We start from the raw sequence: 15567 nt of genomic DNA, 5'->3' as shown, positions 1-15567 counted from the left end.
TATTATAATTACTTCGATAAGATTTATTATGTACGTCGAACTTACTAAATATAACGACCAAATAGTTAGGGGTGTCGAAAAATGAAGTTTGGGACTCCGTTTCTATAAAACAAACTTGTAAATATTTCTATTTAATATTTATGAGGTTAGTTCAGTGTTGAATTAGATTTTGGTTAAGTAAATTTCGTGAAATTAAGTATTGTTAATGTACAGGGACTAAATTGCATATGAGTTAAAAGTTGATTTATATATTGAAATAATTTAAGGGATTAAAGTAGTAATTATATATGTATAGTGGACGGTCATTAAGGGTGTGAATTATATATATGTAATAATCTAATATACATTATATGTTATAATAATAAATAAAATTAAAGTAAAACAAATGAAAAGAAAGTGGGAAAGGATGAAACATTTCAAGCAAAATAAAAGAAAGAAAGAAAGGAAAGAAGAGAAGGGTTGGACGACAAACCTAGGGATTTATAAGCTTTCAACTTCAATTGGTTAGTCAATTTAGTGAATGATTAGTTGAAGTTTCTGCACTTGATTCACAACTAGTTTAGAATCAACCATTACAAAATTCAAGAATTTAGCAACTAAAAACTTTTTAGCTCCAGCATCTTCGGTTTTGTATTTATAGTCCAATGACGCCCATAATTCCTTAGTCGTCTTCTTGACACTGTATACTTCATACAGTGCATTCGACAACCCATTCAGGATGTAATTTTGACATAGGAAATCAAAATGCTCCCAAGCTTCAACAACAGTGAAGGTGGTAACATCATTTACCGCACCTTCTTTAATAGTAAGAGGGTTATCCTTAAAAAATTTGGCCAAGTTTAACATGGTCAAATAGAACAACATCTACTATTTTCACATCTTGAAATTCTGTCCTGAGAATTTCGTAAGCTTCTCGTTGTGGCTTACAGCCACCAACAACATTGAATTTTTATTCGAAGCCTGAGTTGGAACCAACGCTCCAGATCATGAATTGAGTGAATTGGTTGGAGTTTCCATTTTTTTCTGTTAATATTTCAGAAATGGAACCAGAATTAGTAATAATAATAAGCAGAAAATTTAATTTCCAGTTTATACTACTACCCTTCGATTCTGTTAAACGACAGAATTTCGTTAGGAACTAAAAATTCTGAAACAAAATCAATAACCAATTTCTGGTAAAGGAATGGTTACTCTCAAACGATTATTGTTAACAATAGAAATAAAATAAATTCTATTGAATGGTAGGAATAGAATCCTGAAACAGAATTGTTCAATTGAATTCTATTTGGGAACAGAAAAACAAAACAAATTTTGTTGAATGGTAGGAATAAAATCCTGAAACAGAATTGTTCAATAGATTTCTGTTTACAAACAAAATACAATTTCACATCAGTGTCCTGTTCATCTCGGATTAGAAAGTGGTAAAGAGTCTGTCTTAAGATTGTTGCAAATACGTTAGTGAAATAAACAGTAATGTAAAATATTGATTTAAATCACAAGATTGAACCAGAACAATATAGATATATATATAATCTGAAAAACAGAAATTGGAAATAAAATTAGATCAAAATTATGTACTCGTAGTTAGGCAGAAATTCGGCTGGTAGTTGAGGCCTATTTTCATAGTTTTCTTAAGACAAATTCGGTCACTCCTTTGGTGTTAGAGAAACATTGGTCGACTGTCTCCCAGGATACAACAACAAGATGAGCACGGCAGTAGCATGGCTACAGTGATCAATGAACTATAACCTAGCTTTCTTCTATCACAGAAAATAGGCTTGAAATATGCAGGGAAAAGATCTCAACATTTTTGCAGGAAAAATATAGAAAAATTCAATGTGTTTTTCTCTTGCAGATTATTTCAGTTTAAATAAAATATTCAAATGAAAGAATTTTTGGAATTTTTTTAACTAATGGAGCCATTAAGTCCATGAATTAAGGAGCCATTAAAAACTCAAATAAACGTCTGAATTAAAGGAGCCATTAAACTCAATGTAATATTTCTCCTTTTAATTCCAAACAGAATTTGAAGAGATAAGTTCTGCGGAGGAAAAATCAAAATTATGTATTGGGCTAAAATATCCACAGGCCCAGAAGGGCTCGACTGGTCTGGACATTTTGCGTCGCCCATGTCGTGCGGATGTGCCCCCAACCCCCGTGGGTTTGGATTTGCACCCCCTCTACGCGTGAGGGAGAGCATTAGCTTAGTCATCAATAACCACCAAGTTGGTTCATATATATAAGCATATCCTACACTTGATATCTAACCAATGTGGAACTAAGCTTTCCATTTTCTTTAACATAATTCACAAGTGGCTTACTTTGAGCATCAATTTCTCATTCATCACTCAACCATCAACATGATATACCAATCGAGAATATACCTCAAAGCTTCCAAAAATCTATTTTTTCCAACAATAACTTTCTTAAGAATTTAATCTGTTAGAAAATTATTCCAACGTTTGATAAGTCAATGTTTATTTACTTTATTTGGAATTTAACTTTCTTTAGAGAATTACTTTCCCATAAATATGAAAATGTGATTCTCATGATAAAATGTGAGAGAGTTACTTTCCCATGTAGGTTGGAAAGTTAAAAATATATTAATGACAAAAATTACTCTATTTTATTTTGGTTTAGGATGTTAATCTATTAAGTGTAAAAAAGAAAAGCCATTACAAATTACCCTACTATTTTACTTTTATGCAATTTAATCTCTAAGTCCAAAACTTGCAATTTAACCATTCACAACCAAAACCAAGTTTAATAGAACTAAAAACAACCCCTCTACAGCCTCTTTTTACTGTTAATTCACAACAAGTACATGTAATTTTACTATTTTCACATTTTAGTCCTTAAACATTAAAGTTACCAAAAACTACTTTAAAAAATAGTCCTATTTAACAACCAAACTTAATAATCTTCCATAAAACTTCAAGAACACAATAAAACCATCAATGGAATAATCCAAAAAATTTAATAGTTTTACAAATTAGTTTCCAGGTTAGCTAGATCAAGCTAATACGAACTTCAAAACATAAAAATTACTAAAAACGGACAAGGTCCACTTACCAAAAGAAAGGGCTTAAGTGGCTGAATGTTTCTCTAGCTCCTTCAGTTTTGAAAAGGTGCAAGACAGAAGATGATAATGTATTTCTAACATGTTTTGTTTAAAAATTCACTTATTTACTAAATTACTAATCTACCTTTCTTTGATTTACATTCAAACTTTAACATTTTACTAGTCTAATACCATCAACTACAATAAATGATTGTTTAATTTCCATAATAATCCATTTAACACCCATAACCTACATTCGTCGCTGGAATAGGGTTTTGGAGCATTACCGATCAAATAAACATAATTTACAAACATTTCTTATCATAATATATTCAGGTCAAAAACCAATTAAACTCATACATATTATCCCTTATTTGAGCCCTTGAGGCCCAAAATATGTGTTAGAAATAAATTGGGACTAATTCGGAAAATCAGAGAATTTTTTGAAAAATATTAAAATTTTCAAAGCTGTAGGTTCACACGGCCAAGAGACACGACCGTGTCTTAGACCATGTGGGCATTCGAAATAGGGACACACGGCCGTGTCTCAGCCCCTATCTATATTCGTGTAACTCTTTGACTTGGGTCACACAGCTGAGCCACACGCCAGTGTGCCAGACCGTGTGCCCTTTAAAAATGGCTTCGCATGCCCATGTGCTAGCCGTATGTCTCACACAGTCCAGTTACACGCCCGTGTGTCTGGCCGTATGGACTCAAAATATACCTTAAACAACAAGTTTACCATTCCCTGCAAGCTTGGACAATAAGCAACTCAAAAATCATTCGTTTAACCAATTCAAAACACAATAAAACACATTCAAAATATGTCAAAACAACCATCCTAGGTGCCCAACCAATGTACCCTCATAGGCACCACAATTATATCATCAAAATATATCAAGAAAACATTATACAAATCCAATTTGTAAACATGCCAAATTTAATCTATTTTGCCTAATTTATGTTCATTTTAACATGAACTTACACATGCCATAATATGACCTCAAATATAAACACATGTTTATATGTATATAACCAACCAATATTAACTTATAATCTTATTTACAATCAATCCACAAAATAATTAATATTTAGACATCCTAGGTAAATGTCGACACAAAAGGAAAAACATCACCACGTTTGAGTTCGGGACTGTTGTTGGATGCTGAATCGGCGATCAAAATTTAGTACCTAACTTGCGCACAAAAAACAAAACCGTACACTGAGTAAAACTCAGTGGTATTTCTATAATCTGAATATTTAAAGATAAAACAATATAATATGTATAATAAAATGTTAAGCACAATTGAACATTTTAACCCATACAATACTCGATTTCCATCACTTGGTATAGAAATAGCTTTTCACAATTTAGTTCACATTTCATTTATGCAATTGCTTTATCCATTTCATATTCAATTCACTATTTCACTTCCATTTCTCATACCATACCATTTCAATATCAATTATAGAACTTATTTATTCATTTAACCCTATTAACACGACTTAGACTCGAACGGATACACAAATCCAACCTACACACCAGTTTGGCACCCAGTGCCTCATCGGATAATTCAAAGTAATAAATTAACACCTAATGTGTCATCCGCTAAACCGAAGTAAATTGGCACCCAGTGCCTCATCGAATTAATCCGAAGTAGTAAATTGACACCCAGTGTCTCATCATCTAGAAGTCAAAGAAATCTCTCAACTCTTCCAATCCTATGGCATGTCATCTATATTCGACTCAGCTCGATACAGTCAATAGGGTTTAATTTCACAATTCAAAAACAATCAATATCCAATATCAATTTTTCATATAATCATATATACATATAAATTCAATTCAATATCAAAATGCCAAATACTCACATCAATCACTTACCATAAACATTTAATCAAAATACAACAATTAATAATTAAGTTCGGATTACAGAAATACAAACAAAAAATTTCGAGCTATTCCTCGTCGACTTTATATTTTCCCTTTTTAGTTGAGGGTTCTGGTAAGATGTTAGCTATGGAATTAAAATAATTAAAATTCATCAATATAACTCAATTCAATCTTATATTTAATATTTCAAAAAAATTTTACTCAACATTTGCCCAAATTCAAACAATTAAAATTCATCAATACAACACAATTCAATCTTATATTTAATATTTTAAAAAAAATTTACTCATTATTTGCCTAAATTCGAATTTAGTCCCTAAACCGAGACTAACTATATTTCTTTACAATTAATCCTATATTTTCATACAAATTTCACTTTAAACTAAACTTAACTCCCTGTTTTCACTTAACTCCCTAAATTTTAAAATTTTCACAATTTAATCTCTATTACTCAAAATTTACAATTTATTCTACAATTCAATCCTTTTTCATTTCTAACCTTTAAATCTATCAATTTAATCCTTAATACTAAAATTATTCAACATAAACAATACTTAAAAACTCAATAATTTCTAAAATTTTGACATTGGTCGGGTAGTATTCAATATCGGGATTCCAAAAAGCATAAAGATGACAAGAAAAAGGGATTAAATTGACTAACCAATTGAACTTTGAACAATTGAAATCCCTAGCTTTGTGTCTTTCTCCTTCCTTCTTTCTCTTTTTCTTTTTCTTTCTTTTTCATTGTATTTCGTTTAAGTTTTTGTCTTTCTTTTTGTTTCTTTTATTTATTATATTACTTATTATAATATATAATACAATATATATACTTAATAATTAAGATATAATATTATAATATTATAATATATATTTTTTAACTTTAAGTTTTATAAATATCTATCTTATGTTGCCTCATTATAAGCAATGGCATAATTGCTTCTTTGGTCCTTTTAATTTTTCTTTAATCTATCATTCAACATTCGCCCTATATGCAATTTAGTCCTTATACCTAATTACTCTTAATTCATGCAAATTCACCTAACTAAAACCTAATTAACCACACAAATAGGTTCGTAAATATTTATTAATAAATATTTACGAGTCTGATTTACGGTAACAGAGTCTTGAAATTGCACTTTTCGACACCCATGACTATCGGGTCATTACAATTCTCCCCCTTACATAAATTTCGTCCCCGAAATTTACCTAAAAAGAGGTAGGGGTACTGAGATCTCATAGTTTCTTCCGGTTCCCAAGTCGCTTCTTCAACACTATGACTATGCCACAATACTTTCACTAATGGTACTTGTTTATCATGCAACTCTTTCACTTCACGTGTCAAAATCTCAACCAGATCTTCTTCGTATGACAAATCAGGTTGAATCTCAATATCTTCCGTTAAAATAACATGAGATGGATCTGATCGATATCTTCTAAGCATTAAAACGTGAAAAGCATCATGTATTTTCTGTAGCTCCGCAGGCAAAGCTAAACGATACGTAACTAGTCCCACTCTTTCCGTGATCTCATACGGTCCAATAAAACGAAGACTCAGTTTTCCTTTTTGGCCAAATCTCAAAATTTTCTTCCAAGGTGAAACTTTAAGAAATACTTTATCGTCAATAGAATATTCAATATCTCGACGTTTCAAATTTGCATATGATTTCTATCTGTCAAAAGCTACATTCAATCTATCTCCAATTTTCTTAACAATGTCTTCCGTTTCTTGAATTAATTTTGGCCCGATCATTCTTCTTTCACTCAATTCCATCCAACAAATAGGTGATCGACATATAGGTCTATATAAGGCTTCATCTGGAGCCATTTGAATACTCGATTGAAAACTATTATTGTATACAAATTCGGCCAAAGGTAAGTAACACTCCCAACCTGATTCAAAATAAAAAACATAAGTACGAAGCATGTTTTCCAAAATCTAAATAACACTCTCAGATTGTCCATCAGCCTGTGGGTGAAAAGCTATGCTAAAATTAAGTCGCATACCAAGAGATTTGTACAACTGTTTCCAAAATCTTGAAATGAACCGTGGATCTCAATTAGAGATTATCGACATAGAGACATCGTGCAATCTCACTATTTCTTGAATATAAACTTCAGTAAGCTTTTGAAGTGACCAATCAGTCCTGACTGCTATAAAATGAGCCGATTTCATAAGTTAATCAACAATCACCCTAATAGAATTTTTCTTACTTGCCAATAAAGGTAACCCCGTTACAAAATCCATTGTGATACAATCCTATTTTCATTCAGGAATAGAAATAGGCTGAAGTATTCCGGTAGGAACTTAATGTTCTGCCTTAACTTGCTGACAAGTTAAACATTTAGCCACATACTCGACCACATCTCTTTTCATTCTTGGCCACCAATAAGATTCTTGCAGATCGCGGTACATTTTCGTTTCTCCAGGATACAAAGTAAAATAACTATCATGAGCTTCGCGAAGTATCAACTCTTTTAATTCAGAAACATCCGGAACGCAGATTCAGTTACGAAATCTCAAACAACCATAATCATCAATGCTGGAATTTTCTAATGTACCATTCTAAACCATTTCTCTTTTCTTCGTCAACTTGTTATCTTCTAACTGCGCTGACTTGATCTGATCAAACATCACTGTTTTGATTTTTAATTCAGCTAATAAGTTTCCATCATCATTAATATTGAGATGAGCAAACATTGCTCGTAATCCAATCGCTGCTTTTCTACTTAACGCATCAGCTACAACATTAGCTTTACCAGGGTGATAATCATAACACAATCAAAATCTTTCAGAAGCTCTATCCAACGACGTTGTCTCAAATTCAACTCCTTTTAAGATAGAAGGTATTTAAGACTCTTATGATTAATATAAATATAACATTTTTCATCATACAAATAGTGTCTCCAGATCTTTAAAGCAAAAACTACAGCAGCTAACTCTAAATCATGTGTCAGATAATTACATTCATGCAACCTTTGATAACTAGAATTCGCACTTACTAAGCTTTTCGTATAACTATTTCTCTTGTAACACTTGCAAAAAAATTTCGAGGCATTGTTTATGCTTGAATTCGAATTTTGAATAGACCAAAATATCATCAATAAAAACTACCACAAACTGATCCAAATACGGTTGGAAAATATGATTCATGAGATCCATAAATGCTACTGGAGCATTCGTTAATCCAAAAGACATCACTAAAAATTCATAATGACCATACCGTGTTCGAAATGTCGTCTTCGGTACATCACCTTCTTTCGCTTTCAATTGATAGTAACCCCGATCTCAAATCAATCTTTGAAAATACAGAAGCCCATTTTAGTTGATCAAATAAGTCATCAATATGGATTGGAGGATATTGATTCTTAATCGTCAACTTATTCAATTACCGATAATCAATACAAAGTCGCATCGAACCATCTTTCTTTTTGACAAAAAGGACTGGAGCTCCCCAAAGCGATACACTAGGGCATATAAAACCACGATCCAATAAGTCTTGCAATTGTACTTTTAATTCTTTCAATTCTGTAGGTGACATACGATAGGGGGCATTGACACCGAAGCCATACCAACAAACACTTCAATTGCAAACTTAACCTCCCGATCCGGTGGTAATTCAGGTAATTCCTCTAGTACACATCAGGGAATTCACAAATAGTTTGAATTTTACTGCACAACAAAATTCGAATTAATAACATAGGCTAGAAAAGCTTCACAACCTTGATGAAGAAGTTTATTAGCTTGAATTGCTGAAATGATACGAGTTGAACTACTTGTTCGAATACCATTCACCTCAATCTTATCACCGCTTTCACTCTGAACAACAAACTTCTTTTTACAGTAATTCAGAATCACCCCGTGTTCCGTAAGCCAATCCATACCTAAAATCACATCAAAATCACCAAACAGCATTATCAACAAATCAACAAGGAAGGTTATATATGTATCATTAACGGACATCTCCTACACACCCGATCCACTAACATAGATTGTCCCAATGGACTAGACACCACTATCGATACTCTAGATGTCTCAGATTTTAAACTTCCCAACTCAACCAATTTAGTATTAACATATGAATGTGAAGATCCTGTATCTATCAAATTATAAACAAGTTTTGAATGTAATAAAAATATACTTGTCACAACATTATTAGCATCACCATCCTTACGAGTCCGCACAATATAAGCTCGAGCTAGCGTTCTGGCATCTGATTGTTGAGTAATAACATCATTTCCCTATCTAGCATCACCTCTTGAGAATGAACCACTTCGACTTGACCTGCGACCCCTAGAAGCAGACATAGATATCTGAGAAGTAACAGGTGTAGCATTTCCATTCTTTGGATAACCTCTAACAAAATGTTATGTAGATCCACAGTGAAAACAGCCTCGAGTTAACTTCCAACATTCACCACGGTGTTTTTTCCCTCAATGCTCACAATTCAGAATTTCAATATCCCTAGATGGACCTCGCACACTACCCCTAGACATAGTCGGCTGTTTATCACGATTTCTATCAATTCTATCTGACTTAAAATTTGATCTCCAGCTACCACGAAATTCTTTTGATCTCTCCAATTGTGGATTTGAACTTGCAGCTCCAGGACGCTTTCCTACAATACGAGTATTCTCAACCTTTTTATCAAAACCCAGAACTTGTTTTACCATTCTTGCCCGTTCCACCAAATTTAAAAACTCGATAATTTTGTGTGATACTAACTGTACTCACAACTCATCGCGTAACCCACGCAGAAATCACTTGCAACTATCAATTTCAATCGACACAAACACAACAACATACTTGTTAAGTCGCGAAAACTCTCGTTCATAATCAACCACAAACATTTCACCTTGTTTTAGCATAAAAAACTCTTGTTTTCTACCTTCAATATACAGTTCACCAACATATTTCTTTTGAAATTCCTTTTGGAAGAATTCCCAATTTACCTGATCTGTGGATACATGACGTGTCACTGATTGCCACTAGGTATATGTTTCTCCTTGCAGTAGAGAAACAACACATATTACACTTTCATGCAGGTTGCGTTCAAGTTGTTGCAAGATTCTCGTAATGGATTCAATCTAAACTTCAGTTGCGACAGGATCAACTCCTTTCAATCCTAAAAATTCAGTCTCACCATATTTACGCAATTCTTTAATCGGAGCTTGACAAACAGTAGGTGCAAATTTCGTAGCGGATGTGGTTCTCGCCACACACTAAAGAGCATCAGAAATAGCTCTAAGCAACTATGAATATCTCTTTCCTCAATATTACCTTGCTCAACATTAGGTTGTTAAGTACTAATTAGATCAACACCTGGTGTTACCGATTCGGTTTCATCTAATTCATTGGAGACATCATCTCCGCTATACATTTCTTGATCAACATCGTCATTACAATCATCCGACATTTTCAACTATAAAACAAAAACAAATATATATCAGCATCTAAATCCTGACTCAATTTGACTCAATTATGACAAGTACCTTTAGAATCAATTCTAAGCTCGATTTAGTCTAAGAATCGGCTAAACCTACAAAGCTCTGATACCACTAAATGTAATACCCCTAACCCACATTTATCGCCAGAATAGGGTTTTAGAGCATTACCGATCAAACTGACATAATTTACAAACATTTCTTATCATAATATATTCGGGTCAAAACCAATTAAATTCATACATATTGTCCCTTATTTGATCCCTTGAGGCCCAAAATATGTGTTAGAAACAAATCGGGACTAATTTAGAAACTCGAAGAATTTTTTGAAAAATATTAAAATTTTCAAAGCTGTAGGGTTCAAACGGCCGTGTGGTTAGGCCGTGTGACTCACACGGCCAAGAGACACGCCCGTGTCTTAGACAGTGTGGGCATTCAAAGTAGGGACACACGGCCATGTCCCAGCTCTTGTGTATACCTGTGTAACTCTCTGACTTGGGTCACACGGTCGAGCCACACGCCCGTGTGCCCTTTCGAAATGGCTTTACACGCCTGTGTACTAGCTGTGTGTCTCACACGGCCTAGTCACACGCACGTGTGTCTGGCCGTGTGGATTCAAAATATACCTTAAACAACAAGTTTATCATTCCCTACAAGCTTGGACAATAAGCAACTCAAAAACCATTCATTTAAACAATTCAAAATACAATCAAACACATCCAAAATATGTCAAAACAATCATCCTAGGTGCCTAACAAATGTACCCTCATAGGTACCACAATTATATCATCAAAATATATCAATAAAACATCATTCAAATCCAATTTGTAAACATGTCAAATTTAATCTATTTTGCCTAATTTATGTTCATTTAAACATGAACTTAAACATGCAATAATATGACCGCAAATATAAACACATGTTTATATGTATATAACCAACCAATATTAACTTATAATCTTATTTACAATCAATCCACAAAATAATTAATATTTAGACATCTTAGGTACATGTCAACACAAAAGGAAAAAAATAACTAATTTTGAGTTCGGGCCCGTTGTTGGATGCTGAATCGGCGATCAAAATTTAGTACCTCAACCGCGCACAAAAAACAAAATCGTATACTGAGTAAAACTCAGTGGTATTTCTATAATCTGAATATTTAAAGATAAAACAATATAATATGTATAATAAAATGTTAAGCACAATTGGACATTTTAACTTATACAATACTCGATTTCCATACTTGCTATAGAAATAACTTTTTACAATTTAGTTCACATTTCATTTATGCAATTGCTTTATCCATTCCATATTCATTCACTAGTTCACTTCCATTTCTCATACCATACCATTTCAATATCAATTATAGAACTTATTTATTCATTTAACCCTATTAACACGACTCACACTCGGATGGATACACGGATCCAACCAATACACCAATTTGGCACCCAGTGCCTCATCGGATAATTCGAAGTAAATAAATTGACACCCAGTGTCTCATCAGCTAAATCAAAGTAAATTGGCACCCAGTGCCTCATCGAATTAATCCGAAGTAGTAAATTGACACCCAGTGTCTCTTCGACTTGAAGTCGAAGAAATCTCTCAACTCTTCCAATCCTATGGCATGTCATCTATATCTGATTCAGCCCGATACAGTTAATAGGGTTTAATTTCACAACTCAAAAACAATCAATATCTAATATCAATTTTTCATATATTCATATATACATATAAATTCAATTCAATATCAAAATGACAAATACTCACCTCAATCACTTACCATAAACATTTAATCAAAATACAACAATTAATAATTAAGTTCGGATTATAAAAATACAAACTAAAAATTCAGAGCTATTCCTCGTCGACTTTATCTTTTCCCTTTTTAGTCGAGGGTTCCGGTCTGATGTTAGCTATGGAATTAAAACAATTAAAATTCATCAATACAACACAATTCAATCTTATATTTAGGGCACGTTTGGTTCGCTGTAATGGAATAGAGGCGTAATGGAATAGATGCGTAATGGAATAGTGGCGTAATAGGTAATTCTTTTGTTTGGTTGAATGGAATGGATTAGAGGCGTAATGGTATTCTTGTGTTTGGTTGAATGGAATAGAGGTGTAATAGCATAAGTAACAAAACTAAAATGACTAGAATACCCTTAACAGAACTTTATTTAGGTAGATGATTATTGTTATTGTTATTAAATTTTAATAAGTTTATTAATATAAATAATAAATAATTTAATCATATTTTAACATAATTATTATTAAATATAATTTAATAAAATTCCTAGTATTAAATATTTTTATATGAATTTACTAAAATCATAATATATAATACTATAAAATATAATTTAAAATAATTATTATTAAATATAATTTAATAAAAATATATAATTTAATAAAATTCAATATAATTATTCTTATATGAATTTACTAAAATCATATTATATAATCTATAAAAATAATATATAATCTACTTTATTATTTTTAAACTGCAATATATATTTAATGTGCTAAAATATCATTAGTGAAACAAATAATTTAATTATTCTACAATAAAAAAATATTAGCCAAAACCTTATGTAGAAATAGACTATCCTTGTGAGGTGAACAAATTTTGAAAATAGTCTACAGTAAATTGCATAAATTCTTCTTCGAAATCTTTGATCATGTTATTATGCTGATGCTTTGTAGGTATATGTATAATTGAGATAAAATTAAAATTTCATCTATTTATTGACTTAAAATTAAATTTATATTTATACAATTGCACCAACATAAAATTTTTAAATCACATTCCACTTCAAATTAAAATTTAAATGTAATTTTAAGATTTATTTGAAATTTTATTATTTCCATATTTATTATTAATATTCATCACATTTAACCGACACGGATCATGTTCTAGCTTATATATGCATACAAGCCAGAAAATAACATTACCAGGTAATAAACATTTCAAAATATATCCAATAAATAAGTTGAATATAACATTAGAGCAGTAAGCTTTGTCCTGCGTTCTATATATGGGTCCTAGCCATAGAAACCACAAACCGCAATGAAGGGGATAATGTCGAATTCCCTACTTCTCAATTATTTGCATATTCAATTAAAAAAAAGCATGGAATTATAAAGATATCATGCATATTGGTCAACAAAGAAAATGTTCTGTTTACTTTGGCGACCATGTAAAATTTGCCAGGGTCCAAAAAAGTTGGATGAATCCAACAGAACAAGAAATTATTGTTGGATGAATAGGTTAATACAAGGATTATTGTAAGATAAAGCCATGAACCATAATCCAAGTAATAGATACAATATGACTAATTCATCTATTCTATAAAATGCTAAACAAATCAACTCATGCCAGCAACAAAATCGAAGATAGAACAACTAGGGTGTCACTGGAAACTCCCCAACTTTAAGTATCAAAAATATAATAAAATAGATTTTCCAACTTCTTTAAATCTAGCACTGTCGCGCCATTCTGCAACGCTTCAAGCAAAACAATCCCCAAACATTCTTCCATCTTGTCAAATAAATAGGTTACCTACAGTAGGAAAGATGCTCTATACCAAACCGAGTTTCTAATGAAAGTAAAAGAATGCAACAACTCTATCTTTGTTGATAAGAATTTATAGTCTGCCCTTTCAGTTAGTTATACAAGGACTAACCTAGCTTTAAATATATTTTGGCTTGCCCTTTCATCTGCTTCCCGTGCCAATTTAGTTTGTATATTTTCCTACTCAGATGCAAGGTATTATCAAGTCAGAATTTTATTTTAAAGCCAACCCTTGGCACGAGTTTTGACATAAGACATCATATTGATGTCAAGCAGAAAAGAAGACAAGTAAAAAATTATGGGATATTATCCCCAGTTCTCATGTTGCTTCATTTTTGTTGCCAGTGTTTCCTTTTCAAAATTTGCCAATGACATGGCATCACATCTTGAACTTATATGCAGCACATGATTCATAACATCCCCCAAGTAGAAAACACACCTGATCAGAAAGATAAGCCGCGTACTCCAACTCTCCCTTTGAATATGCAGTAGCAGCCTGTAGAAGAACATTCATTCTACCATCAAATAGTCAATTGTACTCATATCAATTACAAAAAATTCATATGGAACAATGCAACTTGTATTCATGATGTTCATATATGTATGTATGTATGCATGTATGTATTTGGTTTATAGAAATAACAAATATACATATTGCTATAAACGCGACACTCTCTCTAAATTTGTGATATTCATCTCCCTTAGCTACAAATTACAGAAATTCTGAATTGTAAAGAAAAAGATGATGAAAAACAGTGTAGAAACGTATATACAAGTTGTACGAAAGAGTTTATGATGAATATTTTGAGAAATGGTTATAAATGCTACGTGAAGAAGGAAATAAACACAATACAAACCCTTAAAGAAAACTACATCCAATCAAGAATCACCTTAAAATTCTTCCGTTCCTTTTTCTTCTTATTATTTCAGTAGACTTTTTTAAGTTCTAAAAAGGAACCAAAGAGTGACCTAACCACTTTTACGATTATTCTTATGTCTTGATTTCTCATAATAAGTAGAGGGGCAGTTATTCAAGTAGCTCTGAGTACTTGTATATTCAAATTATGGCAGGAGTAGGACAAACAGAAGAAAAGTAATGCATATGTATCTAGCATACATGTGACTAAAAATGAAAAGATAATTAATAGCAATTTGTCAGTTTACCCTTCCAATAGAGGTGATCAAGTGCAATTTAGCAAATAAAACTGTTTATAGTGATATTCATAACCCTATTTCAAAACTAGAGGTCACAATACAAACAAACTCACACATACAATAACATGCAAAGCCCGAGAAAATTAACAAGAGAATACCATAGATATCCTGCTGAGGTTCTGCATCAGTATAGCTGCAGCTAAACCTGCATCCGGCTAAGATAAGTCAACAGTTTCAGAAAAAATTTACCTCTAGGCTTGGGTTTAACCATAAATTTAATTTTTAAAAAGAATTTGTAACAATATGAATCTAGTAAGTAGCCATTTAAAATGTTTCAGCTATATCAATTTCAAAAATACAAAATTAAAAGATTTCCCAAACAAAAGGGGAAAATAGAATGAAGAAAAAAACCATGCCTTTTTAATTGTAGAGAGTGTAAAG

Source organism: Gossypium hirsutum, chromosome D02 (genome assembly GCF_007990345.1).
Source record: "Gossypium hirsutum isolate 1008001.06 chromosome D02, Gossypium_hirsutum_v2.1, whole genome shotgun sequence".
Lineage (NCBI taxonomy): Eukaryota > Viridiplantae > Streptophyta > Magnoliopsida > Malvales > Malvaceae > Gossypium > Gossypium hirsutum.
Note: the sequence above shows the minus strand (reverse complement) of the source record.